Here is a 20,000-nt window from a genome sequence, read left to right on the forward strand (position 1 = left end):
TTGTAATTCCAGAGTACCAATTTGTTAATGACTCAGAAAAATAACATGGCGGCCTGCTCTCAAAAAACTATGATGTTTCTCGATGTCCATTTAGAAATAATGTCGAAGCTCTTACAGAATAATTACTACAACATTTGAAGTACGAAAAGTATTACATTAGAAGAAGATTAGATTAGAATAAGGATTCAACGTATTTTTAAAAGCTCTACACACAACAAAGTGAATATACAAAACTATATACAAATACCTTTTTCTTCTGTGTTTCTGAAGAAAATTGTAAGTCAAATGAAACCTTGCACTTTGAGAATCATGTCACTTACTTTTCAGAGTCAAATTGATAAATTTTTTTTGTATATTTTAATGATATTTATTTCTCACTTGTATCTTGAATAATTAATATGTAATTTTTTATTGTATATTACGACAAATAATCAGTAAACTTTTTAAGCGTATAGCTTTATTGTAGTTGACCTGAGAACTGTACATTTATAAATTTTACTTAATATACACCCGTTTCGAGCAACAAGGCAAAGTTTTCTGATCAATAACTTACTCCCTGAAAATACGATATAACACAAATCGGAAGTTGATACGAAAATTCGAAATTTTACTAAAGAAAGATTGGAGGTTTTTAATTTATACAATTTTCACAACTCTTATTTCAATTATTTATTCTACTCATCGAAAGTTTTTTGAGAGCAGGCCGCCACGTTATTTTTCTGAGTCATTAACAAATTGGTACTCTGGAATTACAAGCAATTATTTTTCATTGTACGGGCTAGTATGAATTTCAAATCAAATCTCTATAAACGACTATTATATTTTGTGCACTAAGAATAACATATCGCACTTATTTTCTGGAATCAAATTGTAATCAGTTTTACTTATATGTATGTATATTCAATGTGAACTTGCACCTTGAATAAAATATCACAGTTACTTTTCATGGTAATATATTATTACTAAATTTAGATAATATACACTTTACGTATGTTCACTTTGAACTGGCACCTTGAATAACATATCAGTTACTTTTCGTGATAATTTATTATTAGATCGTTTAAATTTTTGAGTACCTTCTTTTGAACATGGCCTGACCTTTTCATTTTTATGATTTTTTTAGGATATCAGTTACTTTTTAAAGTACAGATATATAGAACAGCTTTCTAGTAATTCAAGTATCACAAATATATGTATTTTCGATTCTTATCACATAACTTTGTATAAGTAACAATTTATGCAATATAGTTCAAAATAATTGAAATATATGGTATAAATGTACATATATAAAATATATAATTATATTATAGTATACATATATATATATTTTATTTAATCATATATGTAAATGTTTGTATAATTGTAATAACTTTTAACGATACATTGCACATTTATTTCAATTGCAACAGAATGAATTTATATTTTTGTATGAATATTGAAAATAAAGAATGGGCCCCTCCATCGCCCATTCTCGTGAGAACGCAACCATATATTTTTCTTCGTCTCTCCGATTTTAACACGACATACATATTTCTGTCTGATAATTTTTTTCTGGATGATACTTTTTGAAATGTCATAAAGCCTAGGTCAAATTAGAAACTTATTGCACTTGTTTTAATGCAGCGCTTACAGCAGCTTTTATAAAGCGCCAGAGCAGCCGATATTTTATTTTGGCGCTTACGGCAACTTTTATACAGCGCCATTATTTAATCTGTTCTAAGAACAATATGTATGCCCCTTGTGCTTCTTTGGGCCATTTTTTCTTGAACACTTTCATATCATTAAAGTAATACCATTCCGATTTTGTGTCAGCTCTTAACATACATGTGTAGTGACCACGATTCATTTCTTCACCTTCGTGAAATATAGCGCTTATTACCTTGTACTTTTTTTTATTAATCGTGATATTACTCGTCGGCACGGCGTTAATCCGATTGTTGATAATTTTTTTAGAAGCACCGTTTATTGTTTCCCATTTAGAAAATTCTACATTAATCAAACTTTGTAGAGTGACACCTTTTTTCCTTTTTAATGTCGAATGTATAGGTAATATTAGCAAACTACTGCTTTCCTGCTTAGTTACATTGTAATTACATTTGACATTCGAGCAACATGTTACGTGCTTTAATTCGAGTTCTAATACATCATTGATGTCGGAATACGTCGACATTAGAGCCGTAAAAATTCCGAAACATCTTGTTGTGTTCGTTCTTCGAAGCGTTTTCCGACAGATCTTCTAACCGCTTGAATGTTGCAATATTTACGTTCACCATACGCGCAGATAGCATCAGTCAATGCATTCGATGCTTTATTTTTCAGTATTTGTTGCCTAATACGTACGCAATGAAACGCACATTGTAATATTACATTAGCGTAACACGAAACAGCATCGTTATTGCAAAGGCCATATATTTTCCACGTAACTATACTTTCTGGTTCCTCACAATCATAATTCTGCACATCATCAATGATATTAGGGATAGCCCATCGACGATCGTACATTTTCACAACCTTTTTCTCGGACGGATTGATTTGTGGCAGTTCAGATTTGAATATAGATCTCAGTCAATTATATTCTACAATGGCTCTCGAGTTTGCTTTAACTGATGCTGGATTGAAATTTATCAAATGTAGGCCTTCCAATTTACTTACTCGTGACAAACCTACATAGGCTTGACCATCACTGAATACAGTCATTCCTAAATCCATCATTGCATTGTTACATGTAATTCCTTGACTTTTGTGTATAGTTATTCCATAACTGAGAGACAATGGAAATTGTTTCCGATGTACCACTAATTTGTGGAATACTTCAAATTTAATATCTACTTTCGTTATTGCGATTTCTTTGTTATCCGAAATAACTATTTTGATGGAATCAATACGATTGCCGTCAGCAGAGCGATTAACCTAACGCGAAAATCATATAATTATTTTTTTCGTTCAAGTACATTTAACAGCAAAAACTGCATATACGTAGGTATGTATTTAACTCTACTGCCATTACTTGAAACAAATACATTATTCGATATTAACAAATTGGAACTCTGGAATTACGAGTAATTATTTTTCATTGTACAGACTAGGTTTAAATTTTTGAAGACCTTCTTTTGAACATGGCTTGATCTTTTCATTTTTATGATTTTTTGGAGATAGGGTGAGAGAGGACGAATGAGGGTAAGAGAAGACGAGATAGGCAAAAGATGGTGAAAGAGGACGAAATTGGGTGAAAGAGGGCGAAAGAGGACGAAAGAGGACGAAAGAGGGTGAAAGAGGACGAAAGAGGGTGAAAGAGGGTGAGAGAGAATGAAAGAGAGTGAAAGAGGACGAAAGAGGGTGAGAGAGGGCGAAAGAGGGTGAGAAGAATAAAAGAGGGTTAGAGAGGACGAAAGAGAGTGAAAGAGGACGAAAGAGGGTGAGAGGGAATGAAAGAGAGTGAAAGAAGACGAAACAGGGTGAAAGAGGGTGAGAGGGAATGAAAGAGGGTGAGAGAGAATGAAGAGGGTGTAATATGACTGAAAAGTCGGAAGGCGAAAGAGGGTTTTGAAAGAAGGACGAAAGAGGGTGAAAAGACGAAGGGTTTTAACGAGGGTAGAAAGAGGGTGAGAGAGGAGCGAAAGAGGGTGAGGTAGGACCGAAAGAGGTGAAAGAGGACAAAGAGGAGAGGGTGAGAGGACGATAAGAGGGTGTGAAAGAGACGAACGAAAGAGGGTGAAAAAGAGAACGAAAGAGAGTGAACAGAGCGACGGAAAGGGGGTAAGAGGGAATGAAAGAGGTGTGAAAGAGGGTGAGAGGGAATGAAAGAGAGTGAGAGAGGACGAAAAGAGGGTGAAAGAGGCGGAAAATGGTGAAAAAGGACGAAAGAGGGTGAAAGAGGACGAAAGAGGGTGAAAGAGGCCGAAAGAAGATGAAATGAGGGGCGAAAGAGAGGTGAAAGAGGACGAAAGAGGGTGAAAGAGGGTGAAATGAAGAGGACGAAAAGAGCGAGTGAACGAGGTGAGAGAGGAACGAATAGAGGGTGAGGTGAAAGAGGCGAAAAAGGGGTGGAAGTAGGGGTGGGAGTGGGGTGGGGTGGGGTGGAGGTGGGGTGGGGGTGGGCGGGATGTGGGAGGGAACGGGTTGGGTGGAAGTTGAGGGAGGTGTGAGTGAAAGGTGAGAAGAGATTTATATATATATATAATCCTGATGACGTCAGCGGACGCGGACAGAGAAGAAGAAGAAGACGACGTTACTTCATTTTTCATGAAAAACGTCACTTTTTGACCGCTTGTATTTCCAGAACGGCTTGACCGATTTTATTTTTTCTTGGCTCAAATTACTCGTGGCAATGCCGCCTTTCAGGTTATATTACGTGCAATTCAAAATTTTTTATATTTTAGTAGTTCTACACCCCCAAAAAATGGACTTTGATGGTGCAGAATAAGGAGACTTGTAGTGTCTTTTAAGGTCTTTTAGGGTTTGAACATGGCCGGAGACACTACCGCGTCTCCTAATAATATAGATATTAATAATAATAAATTTTATTTACACAGGATGATATGTGGACTGCCATAAGCCAATCATTAAATGCTACTGGAAATGGACCGCAAAAGCAAGGCAAAGAATGGCAAAAGGTATTTATAAAAGAAATTATAATGTCTTATTAAGTGATCAGAGTAACATTTAGCGATCATTCTGTAATAATCAATTCTGTAATTCTGATTACCAATAATTGTAAGCTCTGTATATAATCGCTGTGTGCAACGATATACAGAAGTTACAGTTATTGCTAACTAGTGTTACAGAATAGGCCTTTTATATTTACACTAGTATGATTAATAAGAAGCCTATTCTGTTACTAATAACTGTAAGCTTTGTATGTAATTGTTGTGCATATTTTATTAAATGTTGAAAAAGCATGCGCAGCAATTACATACAGGCTTACAATTATTGATAATTGTTATAGAATGGACTTCTAAAAAATTGCGTGTTTTATATAAATGTAGACATGGAGGGACTGGAAATCAAATGTATTAAAAAAATGCGCCCAAAATAAAAGTTACGCTGGCGGTACAGGCGGAGGACCACCAAAGATTCTTAAATTAACAGAACTAGAAGAAAATTTATTAGAAATCATAGATCCGGAAGCAGCTGGTTTGCCTGAGATACCTGAAGGAGGAAATTTTAGTAGAATTAAACAGAAAAAGTCTGCACCTAATGATACAATCTCAAAAAGATCCTCGAACGAATCTGCTAGTTTGCTTCAGATATCTGAAGCAGGAAATTTTAGTAGAATTAGACCGAGAGAGTCTGCACTTAATGATACAATTTCGAAAAGATCTTTGAAAGAATCTTTTTATACAAATGAAGGATCATGTAAGACTGTGCAAGAACAAAACTCATCTATTGCTGCGCAAATAAAAAGAGTATATACATATATGTGCATTCGAATATAATACATACTAATATAATATCATTAATAATGATTAATATGTTTAGTTTTAATAGGAATTAATAATAGATAATATGATAATATCCCAAATAATTTTTATATATTTAAATATTTTCAGAAATATACTTCTATATTACCTACAAACAATAAAATGTGCAAGATAGATGTAACTAATAATAATCCATCAACTTCTACAAACACAGATTTTTTGGCACAGGTTAGTAAAATCACATATCTTTATTCACGAATAGAATGTATGCTCATATATTTATATATTTGTAATAAAAAATTAATCATTTATAGGAAATGGAAAGCAGCATTGTTGATAATATTGAATTTGAAGAAATTGACATTGATGAAATTAATGCTAATGTTAATGTTTTGGAGGATGAAATTAATGCTAATGTTGATGTTTTGGAGGATGAAAATATAAATACCGCATCACAAGTGAAAGTTATTTCTGAACGTTATGAAACACGACGCAAAGGTATTAAATATTATTGATTTTTGTGCTTTTTTTAAATATTGATATTAAAATAAAATTAAATAGAATATAAAATTTTGAAACAATATTATATTTTAATGTTTCTTTTATTTTTCAGCTACCAATAGTAAAGAAAATAATTCTGGTGCAGCTGTGCAATTAATGCGTGAAAATCTTGAAATTAAAAATGAGAAATTAAGGATCTCTAAAGAAAAATTACTTTTACGGAAAGAAAAATTTGAATATTTAAAAGATATTTATTCTGACTATAAGTATATTTTAAGTAATATTGACTACAATGTTATGCGTTTAAGAGAAGAAATGGAGAAAATATCACCTACATATCTTACATAATTATCAAAAGCTAAAAAATCTTTGCTATTTCAATTATTTATTTATATTCGTTATATTATAAATATATAATAAATAAACAATATTTTAAATAATTTTTAATAATTATATAAGACATAAACATGTAGGTGATATTTTCTATACCTGATATTTTTTGCATCAGTATTATATGTTTAAAAGATACTTCTAATGTTAGCAAATATTTTATGTTATAGAGATTTTATGTTCAAAAGAGATTAGACACTGTAATGACTGTCAAACTGTGATTAATAAAAATAAATATGATTATAAAAATAAAAATAAATAAAAATAAAATTATATTTAATAAGAAAACAATTAGATATTTAAAGACAAGGCTCGTGTGTTATTATAAAATTAAGATTTAGAAAGACAGGGCCAACTATAACGAGCATATTAAATTAGTGAGAGATGTAATGTCAACACATAATTGATTTATTTCTTAGTAAATACAATGATAATAAAAATAATAAAACGTTTCGGCTGTTACCTCAATAAATAAAATTATATAAATAAATTAAATAAAAATGTTGAAATTATAAGTGCCTATTTTGGAAATATGTATTTATGATTCTTTGCCGAACTTCATTCCCATTTTCCATTGCTATCTCTTGATATCTTGGAACTTCTAAATCTATTACATCATAATATAGCTCCGGTTCTGGAAGTCTCCAACGAATAGCAATGTTATGTAAAACGCAGGCAGCATTAACTATTCGAGCTAAAAATGAAAATATTTATGCAATATTTATATATGGTAAACATCTCATAACATATATACATCAAATGTAATGTTAATTGCAAATCTGTACTTAAGGTATTTTTAGTCGACGATCATTGGATTAATTGTGTGTGTGTGTATGTGCGCGCGCGCGCGCGTGTTTATGTATGTAAAAAAAATTATATATATATATATATATATTAGTTGCAATAAACATATTTTATATACGTTATGAGATAATAATATGATATATATATATATATATATATATATATATATATATTTAATACATTTTACATGCATTGCACTAAACATTTTGGCTATTATGTTGACGAAATGTCACGCTAACATTTCGGCATCAGCAAATGTCCCTCCTCTAAAATATTTCAGGAGAACGTTTTATTTGTAACGTTATTGCATTGTACAAGTATAGTTATACAAAATTCTATTGTTACATTACCTGTACGTTGTAATAACGTTACAAATGAAACGTTCTCCTGAAACATTTTAGAAGTTGGACATTTATTGTTACTGACATAAATGGCCACAATGTTTAATATTTCTACTTTCAGATTTTAATATCAATTATATCTGCAACTTCTAGTTCATAATGTAGAGCTCTCTCTTTTCTTAGGCATCGCCACCTTCCCTTTAGTACTCCTATGCATCGTTCCACACAAGATCGAGCTCGAACATGATGCTGTGTGTATCTTGCTGCTGGTGTACCTTCAGGTACATTCAGCTTAGGTGTCATCAAATATGGCAGCAGTGGATAAGCACTATCACCTATAAAAGAAAAGACATATAAAGTTTATTATACATTGAAAAATATTATTGCCAAGACTGAAATAAAATAAAACACTCTATCAACTAAATATTATTACCTAAAAGCCAAGCATCTCTTCGTCCTTCAGTATACATTTCCTGCAAATGATTCGATAGAAGAGATGCCCTCCACACTCTGGCATCATGTGTTCTTCCACCATGTGCAGCATTTACGGTCAAAATTTTACCTTCATAATCCGATATCTATAAATTTATTACATACATATATTTTATGTAAGTTGAACGCTCCCGCCAAACTTGTGTTGTTACGATCAGCACCGCTGAGGAGCGGTGTTGTAATCTCGGAGCTGAATGCCCCGCGCGAGGATACCTGTCGTGAGACGAGTCATAGAGGAAGGCATACGATTACAGTAGAATTGGAGTTAAAAGAGCGTAATCGACATTTGTGTTAATTCAGGTGCGTAGAGGATATTATGGATTGGCTTGATTGTATTCCTAATTTGTTTGTATGAATGTTTAATTACAGTTGTCTAATTGCATCAACACGTGTCTGAGTTGATTTTCAACCTAACCTCCGGATACTCCGTAACTCTTAAGTCTCTGATTTCGAGACTTACAAATTAACACAAAATCTCGATACAAGTATGGCAGGGATCCAAGCAAGATTTCACTTCGCCTCGGAGGCGGCAGATGCTCGGACGACGGTAGTTAAAGTGAAGACGATCCAATTGATAGATCAACCAAAAAAATTTTTGTTTGCCCCCTCCGAACAAACCAGCGTACACCATGCTAAACTTTTTCAAACACCGGTGGTGCAGAGAGTGATTAAAAGTTTAACTATTCGAAATAAATATCGTAATGTTGTAATTACGCTCAGTGCTGAGCTGCAAGCAATCTACTTAGATGAAGAAGGTAACATTATGTTTAATGATAAGTACTTAGAAGAGGACACAAATATAACCTGAGATGTCACACAGCCTGTCGTTCCGATAGGGATTTCAAAAGAAAAAGCCATGAGTACAATTACTAAAAATATGGTGATTGAAAAATTCAACGGGGAAAAGATGAATGCCAAATCTTGGTTAAAATTGTTTGTACAGGAATGTCAACGACTGGAAATACCAGAAAAAAAATACGCCGAAGCTATGAGATTATTCCTGGAGGGCCCTGCCTTGGATTGGTTTATGAATCTCTTGAGGACAAATTCCTTATCACACCCCTGGGAACACTGGAATAATTCTTTTGTGGACACATTTGGAGGAAGGTCCTGGACGGATATTACATATGCATACAATTTCAAATTTTTAAACGGATCATTATTGGAATTTGCAATGAAAAAGAGAAGTTTACTGATGGAGGCGGATTCAGAACTTCCTATAAACTCACAGATAAATTTTATAATTGTTGGCTTACCCAAATTCATTCAAGATAAGTTAGATGAAAAGAATGTGATAAATATGGAAGCTTTAATGTCTAAATTAAGATTGATGGGCAATATAAACAATAGGTTAAATATCAATCAAAAACCAAAACAAAACGAGGATGATGAGAAGAGAAAAAGACAAACAAAATATGAACCATGTCAGCACTGTGAAAAGTTGGGCTACCCAAACAGATTTCATCCAGAGAAGTTTTGCCGATCAAAAGATCAAGCATTAAGGTTGAATAAAAATGAAAAAATTAAGGTGGCAAATAATACGGAAATTCAAGAAGCCGTTTCTCAAACTGAAGAAGCAAAAAACGTATAGTCTCCCCACTTATTAAACTGAGAATACTAATTGACGACAGACCGGCAATTGGCATTTATGACTCCGGAGCGAATGTCTCTCTAATGAATTACGAATTCTGGAAAAAACTTAAAGTGGACAAAAAGATAATAAGTGGGAGTGAGAATATAAAAACAATTGCAGGAGCCTCGAAGTCGGAAGGGATTATTACTATTCCGATGAAATATGGAATATAGAAAAGAAATTTTCATTTTTTATAATCAAAAGCAAATCATTTACAGAGGATCTGTTATTAGGGCTGGATTGTATAACAGAATTTAAACTGTGCCAAGATGAAAATTTAAAAATATCACAAAATAACAAGAAGATGGAAGAAACACTTAAAGTTAATATGAACTCGACGAGGGACCCTAATAACCACTCAAGAAAGAAGATTCAAGATATACTAGAGGAATATAAGGAAATCTTTGCGGAAGGAAAATTCGACGTCGGTATAGTTAAAGATTATACAGCAACAATAAAACTGATCGAAAATAAATATATAGCAAAGAAACCATACAAATGCTCAATCCAGGATATGATTGAGATAGAAAATCAAGTTAGGGAGTTACTGAAAGCGGGGCTGATAGAAGAATCATGTAGTCCGTACGCCGCCCCAGTCACATTAGCTTGGAAGAAGGAAGAAGGAAGAAAGTCACGCCTATGTATGGATTATAGGGAACTGAACAAGATAGTAGTGCCGGAAAGTCAACCGTTTCCTAGGATTGACGATTTTAACGCTACGCGCAAGAAACTGTAAATATTTTTCAAAATTGGACGTGAACTCAGCGTTTTGGTCGATTCCATTGCGTAACAAGGACAGATACAAGACAGCGTTTGTGACACATCATGGTCACTGGCAATGGTTGTGTCTGCCATTCGGATTGAAATCCTCACCGGCCATATTTCAAAGAACATTATCTAGTGTGATAAGAAAGAATGGATTGGATGCGTTTGTCGTAAACTATATCGATGATATTTTAATATATTCTGAGAATTATGAGGATCACGTAAAACATATTGAATTAACGGTGAAAGCATTACAAGAACAAAACTTTAAATTAAATTTACCAAAATGTAAATTTGCACAAAAAGAGACAACTTACTTGGGCCATGTAATAGGTAATAATTGTATAAAGCCTGTGAATGACAATCTAATATCAATCAAAAATTTTCCTGCCCCCCAGTCAAGGAAGCAGATAAGGCAATTTCTAGGTAAGATAAATTTTTATATTGAATATATTCCAAGACATTCAACGCTATTAGAACCTTTTTACAACCTGTTGAGAAAGAACATAGAATTTAACTGGTCTGAGAAATGTCAAGAGAACTTTAAAGGAATAAAAGAATACTTATGCACGACCCCAATTTTGGCAATTTTCGATTCGTCAGCACCCATATATATCTACACGGACGCAAGCTTAGATGGAGTGGGAGCGGTATTGAAGCAACCCCAAGAGGATAAATTCAAAAGATCTTTAAAAGAATCTTTAACAAATGAAGGATTGTAAACGTTGAAGAAAAAATACTATTTGCGCAAATAAAAAGATATAAAATATTGCTTCGAATTAATACTCAAATAATATCTTATAATGATTAATATGTTTAGTTTTAATAGGAAATTAATAATAGATAATATGATAATATCCCCAAATAATTTTTATATATTTAAATATTTTCAGAAATATACTTCTATATTACCTACAAACAATAAAATGTGCAAGATAGATGTAACTAATAATAATCCATCAACTTCTACAAACACAGATTTTTTGGCACAGGTTAGTAAAATCACATATCTTTATTCACGAATAGAATGTATGCTCATATATTTATATATTTGTAATAAAAAATTAATCATTTATAGGAAATGGAAAGCAGCATTGTTGATAATATTGAATTTGAAGAAATTGACATTGATGAAATTAATGCTAATGTTAATGTTTTGGAGGATGAAATTAATGCTAATGTTGATGTTTTGGAGGATGAAAATATAAATACCGCATCACAAGTGAAAGTTATTTCTGAACGTTATGAAACACGAAGCAAAGGTATTAAATATTATTGATTTTTGTGCTTTTTTTTAAATATTGATATTAAAATAAAATTAAATAGAATATAAAATTTTTGAAACAATATTATATTTTAATGTTTCTTTTATTTTTTCAGCTACCAATAGTAAAGAAAATAATTCTGGTGCAGCTGTGCAATTAATGCGTGAAAATCTTGAAATTAAAAATGAGAAATTAAGGATCTCTAAAGAAAAATTACTTTACGGAAAGAAAAATTTGAATATTTAAAAGATATTTATTCTGACTATAAGTATATTTTAAGTAATATTGACTACAATGTTATGCGTTTTAAGAGAAGAAATGGAGAAAATATCACCTACATATCTTACATAATTATCAAAAAGCTAAAAAAATCTTTGCTATTTCAATTATTTATTTATATTCGTTATATTATAAATATATAATAAATAAACAATATTTTAAATAATTTTTAATAATTATATAAGACATAAACATGTAGGTGATATTTTCTATACCTGATATTTTTTGCATCAGTATTATATGTTTAAAAGAGACTTCTAATGTTAGCAAATATTTTATGTTATAGAGATTTTATGTTCAAAAGAGATTAGACACTGTAATGACTGTCAAACTGTGATTAATAAAAATAAATATGATTATAAAAATAAAAATAAATAAAAATAAAATTATATTTAATAAGAAAAACAATTAGATATTTAAAGACAAGGCTCGTGTGTTATTATAAAATTAAGATTTAGAAAGACAGGGCCAACTATAACGAGCATATTAAATTAGTGAGAGATGTAATGTCAACACATAATTGATTTATTTCTTAGTAAATACAATGATAATAAAAATAATAAAACGTTTCGGCTGTTACCTCAATAAATAAAATTATATAAATAAATTAAATAAAAATGTTGAAATTATAAGTGCCTATTTTGGAAATATGTATTTATGATTCTTTGCCGAACTTCATTCCCATTTTCCATTGCTATCTCTTGATATCTTGGAACTTCTAAATCTATTACATCATAATATAGCTCCGGTTCTGGAAGTCTCCAACGAATAGCAATGTTATGTAAAACGCAGGCAGCATTAACTATTCGAGCTAAAAATGAAAATATTTATGCAATATTTATATATGGTAAACATCTCATAACATATATACATCAAATGTAATGTTAATTGCAAATCTGTACTTAAGGTATTTTTAGTCGACGATCATTGGATTAATTGTGTGTGTGTGTATGTGCGCGCGCGCGCGTGTTTATGTATGTGAAAAAAAATTATATATATATATATATATATTAGTTTGCAATAAACATATTTTATATACGTTATGAGATAATAATATGATATATATATATATATATATATATATATATATATATATTTAATACATTTTACATGCATTGCACTAAACATTTTGGCTATTATGTTGACGAAATGTCACGCTAACATTTCGGCATCAGCAAATGTCCCTCCTCTAAAATATTTCAGGAGAACGTTTTATTTGTAACGTTATTGCATTGTACAAGTATAGTTATACAAAATTCTATTGTTACATTACCTGTACGTTGTAATAACGTTACAAATGAAACGTTCTCCTGAAACATTTTAGAAGTTGGACATTTATTGTTACTGACATAAATGGCCACAATGTTTAATATTTCTACTTTCAGATTTTAATATCAATTATATCTGCAACTTCTGGTTCATAATGTAGAGCTCTCTCTTTTCTTAGGCATCGCCACCTTCCCTTTAGTACTCCTATGCATCGTTCCACACAAGATCGAGCTCGAACATGATGCTGTGTGTATCTTGCTACTGGTGTACCTTCAGGTACATTCAGCTTAGGTGTCATCAAATATGGCAGCAGTGGATAAGCACTATCACCTATAAAAGAAAAGACATATAAAGTTTATTATACATTGAAAAATATTATTGCCAAGACTGAAATAAAATAAAACACTCTATCAACTAAATATTATTACCTAAAAGCCAAGCATCTCTTCGTCTTTCAGTATACATTTCCTGCAAATGATTCGATAGAAGAGATGCCCTCCACACTCTGGCATCATGTGTTCTTCCACCATGTGCAGCATTTACGGTCAAAATTTTACTTTCATAATCCGATATCTATAAATTTATTACATACATATATTTTATGTAAGTTGAACGCTCCCGCCAAACTTGTGTTGTTACGATCAGCACCGCTGAGGAGCGGTGTTGTAATCTCGGAGCTGAATGCCCCGCGCGAGGATACCTGTCGTGAGACGAGTCATAGAGGAAGGCATACGATTACAGTAGAATTGGAGTTAAAAGAGCGTAATCGACATTTGTGTTAATTCAGGTGCGTAGAGGATATTATGGATTGGCTTGATTGTATTCCTAATTTGTTTGTATGAATGTTTAATTACAGTTGTCTAATTGCATCAACACGTGTCTGAGTTGATTTTCAACCTAACCTCCGGATACTCCGTAACTCTTAAGTCTCTGATTTCGAGACTTACAAATTAACACAAAATCTCGATACAAGTATGGCAGGGATCCAAGCAAGATTTCACTTCGCCTCGGAGGCGGCAGATGCTCGGACGACGGTAGTTAAAGTGAAGACGATCCAATTGATAGATCAACCAAAAAAATTTTTGTTTGCCCCCTCCGAACAAACCAGCGTACACCATGCTAAACTTTTTCAAACACCGGTGGTGCAGAGAGTGATTAAAAGTTTAACTATTCGAAATAATATCGTAATGTTGTAATTACGCTCAGTGCTGAGCTGCAAGCAATCTACTTAGATGAAGAAGGTAACATTATGTTTAATGATAAGTACTTAGAAGAGGACACAAATATAACCTGAGATGTCACACAGCCTGTCGTTCCGATAGGGATTTCAAAAGAAAAAGCCATGAGTACAATTACTAAAAATATGGTGATTGAAAAATTCAACGGGGAAAAGATGAATGCCAAATCTTGGTTAAAATTGTTTGTACAGGAATGTCAACGACTGGAAATACCAGAAAAAAAATACGCCGAAGCTATGAGATTATTCCTGGAGGGCCCTGCCTTGGATTGGTTTATGAATCTCTTGAGGACAAATTCCTTATCACACCCCTGGGAACACTGGAATAATTCTTTGTGGACACATTTGGAGGAAGGTCCTGGACGGATATTACATATGCATACAATTTCAAATTTTTAAACGGATCATTATTGGAATTTGCAATGAAAAAGAGAAGTTTACTGATGGAGGCGGATTCAGAACTTCCTATAAACTCACAGATAAATTTTATAATTGTTGGCTTACCCAAATTCATTCAAGATAAGTTAGATGAAAAGAATGTGATAAATATGGAAGCTTTAATGTCTAAATTAAGATTGATGGGCAATATAAACAATAGGTTAAATATCAATCAAAAACCAAAACAAAACGAGGATGATGAGAAGAGAAAAAGACAAACAAAATATGAACCATGTCAGCACTGTGAAAAGTTGGGCTACCCAAACAGATTTCATCCAGAGAAGTTTTGCCGATCAAAAGATCAAGCATTAAGGTTGAATAAAAATGAAAAAATTAAGGTGGCAAATAATACGGAAATTCAAGAAGCCGTTTCTCAAACTGAAGAAGCAAAAAAACGTATAGTCTCCCCACTTATTAAACTGAGAATACTAATTGACGACAGACCGGCAATTGGCATTTATGACTCCGGAGCGAATGTCTCTCTAATGAATTACGAATTCTGGAAAAAACTTAAAGTGGACAAAAAGATAATAAGTGGGAGTGAGAATATAAAAACAATTGCAGGAGCCTCGAAGTCGGAAGGGATTATTACTATTCCGATGAAAATATGGAATATAGAAAAGAAATTTTCATTTTTTATAATCAAAAGCAAATCATTTACAGAGGATCTGTTATTAGGGCTGGATTGTATAACAGAATTTAAACTGTGCCAAGATGAAAATTTAAAAATATCACAAAATAACAAGAAGATGGAAGAAACACTTAAAGTTAATATGAACTCGACGAGGGACCCTAATAACCACTCAAGAAAGAAGATTCAAGATATACTAGAGGAATATAAGGAAATCTTTGCGGAAGGAAAATTCGACGTCGGTATAGTTATAGATTATACAGCAACAATAAAACTGATCGAAAATAAATATATAGCAAAGAAACCATACAAATGCTCAATCCAGGATATGATTGAGATAGAAATTCAAGTTAGGGAGTTACTGAAAGCGGGGCTGATAGAAGAATCATGTAGTCCGTACGCCGCCCCAGTCACATTAGCTTGGAAGAAGGAAGAAGGAAGAAAGTCACGCCTATGTATGGATTATAGGGAACTGAACAAGATAGTAGTGCCGGAAAGTCAACCGTTTCCTAGGATTGACGATTTAACGCTACGCGCAAGAAACTGTAAATATTTTTCAAAATTGGACGTGAACTCAGCGTTTTGGTCGATTCCATTGCGTAACAAGGACAGATACAAGACAGCGTTTGTGACACATCATGGTCACTGGCAATGGTTGTGTCTGCCATTCGGATTGAAATCCTCACCGGCCATATTTCAAAGAACATTATCTAGTGTGATAAGAAAGAATGGATTGGATGCGTTTGTCGTAAACTATATCGATGATATTTTAATATATTCTGAGAATTATGAGGATCACGTAAAACATATTGAATTAACGGTGAAAGCATTACAAGAACAAAACTTTAAATTAAATTTACCAAAATGTAAATTTGCACAAAAAGAGACAACTTACTTGGGCCATGTAATAGGTAATAATTGTATAAAGCCTGTGAATGACAATCTAATATCAATCAAAAATTTTCCTGCCCCCCAGTCAAGGAAGCAAATAAGGCAATTTCAAGGTAAGATAAATTTTTATATTGAATATATTCCAAGACACTCAACGCTATTAGAACCTTTTTACAACCTGTTGAGAAAGAACATAGAATTTAACTGGTCTGAGAAATGTCAAGAGAACTTTAAAGGAATAAAAGAATACTTATGGACGACCCCAATTTTGGCAATTTTCGATTCGTCAGCACCCATATATATCTACACGGACGCAAGCTTAGATGGAGTGGGAGCGGTATTGAAGCAACCCCAAGAGGATAAATCATTGAAACCAGTATTTTACTTTTCACGCAAATTAACAAAAACACAAAAACTAAAAAGGGCAATTTATATTGAATGCGTGGCTATAAAAGAAGCAATTTTGTACTGGCAGTATTATTTGATTGGCCAAAAATTTATAATATTTACGGACCATAAGCCGTTAGAGAACTTTAATATAAAAAAATGCAATGATCAAGAATTACTACAAATTTTGAATTACATCTCCCAGTTTGAATTTGAAATAGTATATAATCCGGGTAAGGACAACATAGAAGCAGATTGTTTGTCACGAAACCCGGTACTAGAACCGAGTGATACAGAAAATTCAGAATCAATAATAAAAACAGCAAATTTTCTGAAATTGGAAGAAATAATTGAAAATCAGAGATCATTAAAATTAGATTGCAACTATGAGACGGAAAATGAAGTAATTTACAGAACACTGAATAAAAGGAAGAAAATTTGGTTAACCGAAGAATTTGGAGCCACATTAATATCAAAAGTCCACGAAAAACTAGGCCACATAGGAACAAAACAATTAACATTGATGATAGGACATAAATTTTATTTTAAAAATATGTACAAACACATTAAGATGGTCTGCCGTTCCTGTGAGACCTGTATTAAAAACAAAACTAGAATAGGCAGATTCAAAGCTCCCTTATCACAATTGGGGCCGGCTAAAGAACCCATGGAAATTGTGTCACTAGACACGATAGGTGGATTTGGAGGTAATAGAAGCACGAAGAAATATTTACATCTGATCATCGATCACTTCACAAGGTTTGCATTTATAGCTACCTCCAAGACACAAGTTGCAAAAGACTTTGTGAAATTAGTGGAGAAAGTGGAAAACAATGGAAAAATAAAGATTTTGTTAACAGACCAGTATGCAGGCATTAATGCGAAAGATTTTAAACAATATACAAACACCAAAGACATACGATTAATTTTCACCGCAGTTGACTGTGCTTTCTCTAATGGGATGAACGAGAGAACCAATCAAACATTGGTTAACAGGATAAGGTGTAAGATATATAATGACAAGAAACACTCATGGCCAGTCATAGCAGGGGAATGTATTGAAGAATATAACAACACAATACACAGTTCAACAGGATTCACCCCGAAGTATTTATTAACAGGAATGGATAACTCAATCTTACCGGAAGAACTGGAGATAAATAATAAGAAGAACTTAGAAGAAAATAGACTGATAGCATATGAAAATTCGAAGAAGATACATGAACAAAATAAAAATTATTATGATAAAAACGTGAGGAATATCGAATACAAAGTAGGAGATCTGGTTTATGTGCAGAATAGCAATAAACTGAGTAGGAACAAATTAGATATGGTTAGAACGGGTCCGTATAGAATAAAAGAAAAGTTATCGAATGTGATATATGTAATTGATAGTGGGTTCAAGAAAAATGAGTCTAATCTATTTCACGCGAGTAAGTTAGTACCGTATGATCCGAGGGTTCCTGGCGTTCTGACTGAAAAAGGGGGGATGTAAGTTGAACGCTCCCGCCAAACTTGTGTTGTTACGATCAGCACCGCTGAGGAGCGGTGTTGTAATCTCGGAGCTGAATGCCCCGCGCGAGGATACCTGTCGTGAGACGAGTCATAGAGGAAGGCATACGATTACAGTAGAATTGGAGTTAAAAGAGCGTAATCGACATTTGTGTTAATTCAGGTGCGTAGAGGATATTATGGATTGGCTTGATTGTATTCCTAATTTGTTTGTATGAATGTTTAATTACAGTTGTCTAATTGCATCAACACGTGTCTGAGTTGATTTTCAACCTAACCTCCGGATACTCCGTAACTCTTAAGTCTCTGATTTCGAGACTTACATTTATATATATATTGTGTGTGAGTTTTGTATATTATAGATAAAGTTACTTACAATAAGAACATTTAATGAATGATATAATTTTCTATTAATATAGAGATGTTGTCTTTCTGCTTTTGGTGGAACAATTGCTATATGGGTTCCGTCTATTGCTCCAATAACGCCAGGGAACTGTGTACGTGCCCAGAACCTTTAACATTAAAGTAAAATATATTTTTTCTTATATAATGTTACACACATTACAAAGTATCATAATGTTTTACTTATTGAGAAAATATGGTAATTATAACTGTATAAGATTTAACGTTGTAGGATGCCGGGTTAACGTGATCAAATGATTGTACGCGTTTTGAAACGGTTTAAATTAGTTTATTCACTTTTACAAGTTCGTCGCGTACGGAGACTTATGTTTCTCGGCGCTCGCTTTCTCGAGGACTGACTCGAGGGCTGCGCGAATTTCGGAGCTCGCGTAGGGCGGCAGCCGATCGGGGTCCTCGATTGGACCATCGGAAAATCAGGCGATGTACACACGCCAAGTGTACACGTTGGTTTCACGTGTTTCCTTGGCGTAAACACTAAGGAATTTAACAAAAAACATTCTAGAAAATTCGATCGTCCTCGAGGATTCGATCCGAAGAACGAATCTTCAACATACCGCCCGCCTCGTATGCGAACGAATGCGAAATAAATTTAAACAAAGCGGGAACGAATCGTCGAGGAAGATGATTACAAAACATACAGGTGAAGACGACTCGCGCTGAGAAAGTCGTCTCGAAGATTACATAACTCTTACAAGTTAGCGGCTTTATCCGTTGCGGACGCGTTAGAGTTATGACGTATTGGCAGTCGGCATAATTGCGCAATAGGTCGTTTTAATGTGGACCGTGCGGTGCGTATGGTCACAACTCGAACGAGTCCATCAGATCCGGGATGGATCTGCTGTACTCGGGCAAGCTCCCATTTGCTCGGAGGGAGCACGGGACTTTTAACTAATACTAATTCGCCTATTGCGAAGTTAAGAGACTGCTTGCACCACTTGTTTCGCTGTTGAAGCGAATGTAAATAATCCTGTGACCAGGCACGCCACACGGTTTCCTGCATGGCACGGACTAGTTGCCATCGCGAGAGCCTACGCGGGTCGATCGCGAGTACTGATTCCTCCGGAACGGCTACGAGGGGCCGTCCAATCAGAAAGTGACCCGGGGTGAGCGCCGACAAGTCACCCGGGTCGTCACTAAGCGGAGCGATTGGTCGCGAGTTAAGGCACGCTTCTATTTTACATAGAAGCGTCGCGAGTTCAGCCCTCGAAAGTGTGTGGGAACCAACAGCGCGCCTCAGATGCGTTTTAAGGCTCTTGACTCCGGCCTCCCAAAGGCCGCCGAAATGTGGAGCGGCGGAGGGAATGAAATGCCAGTTCACTCCG

This window comes from Nylanderia fulva, unplaced genomic scaffold, assembly GCF_048542155.1.
Source record: "Nylanderia fulva isolate GAGA-0341 unplaced genomic scaffold, ASM4854215v1 Scaffold328, whole genome shotgun sequence".
Taxonomy (NCBI): Eukaryota; Metazoa; Arthropoda; class Insecta; order Hymenoptera; family Formicidae; genus Nylanderia; species Nylanderia fulva.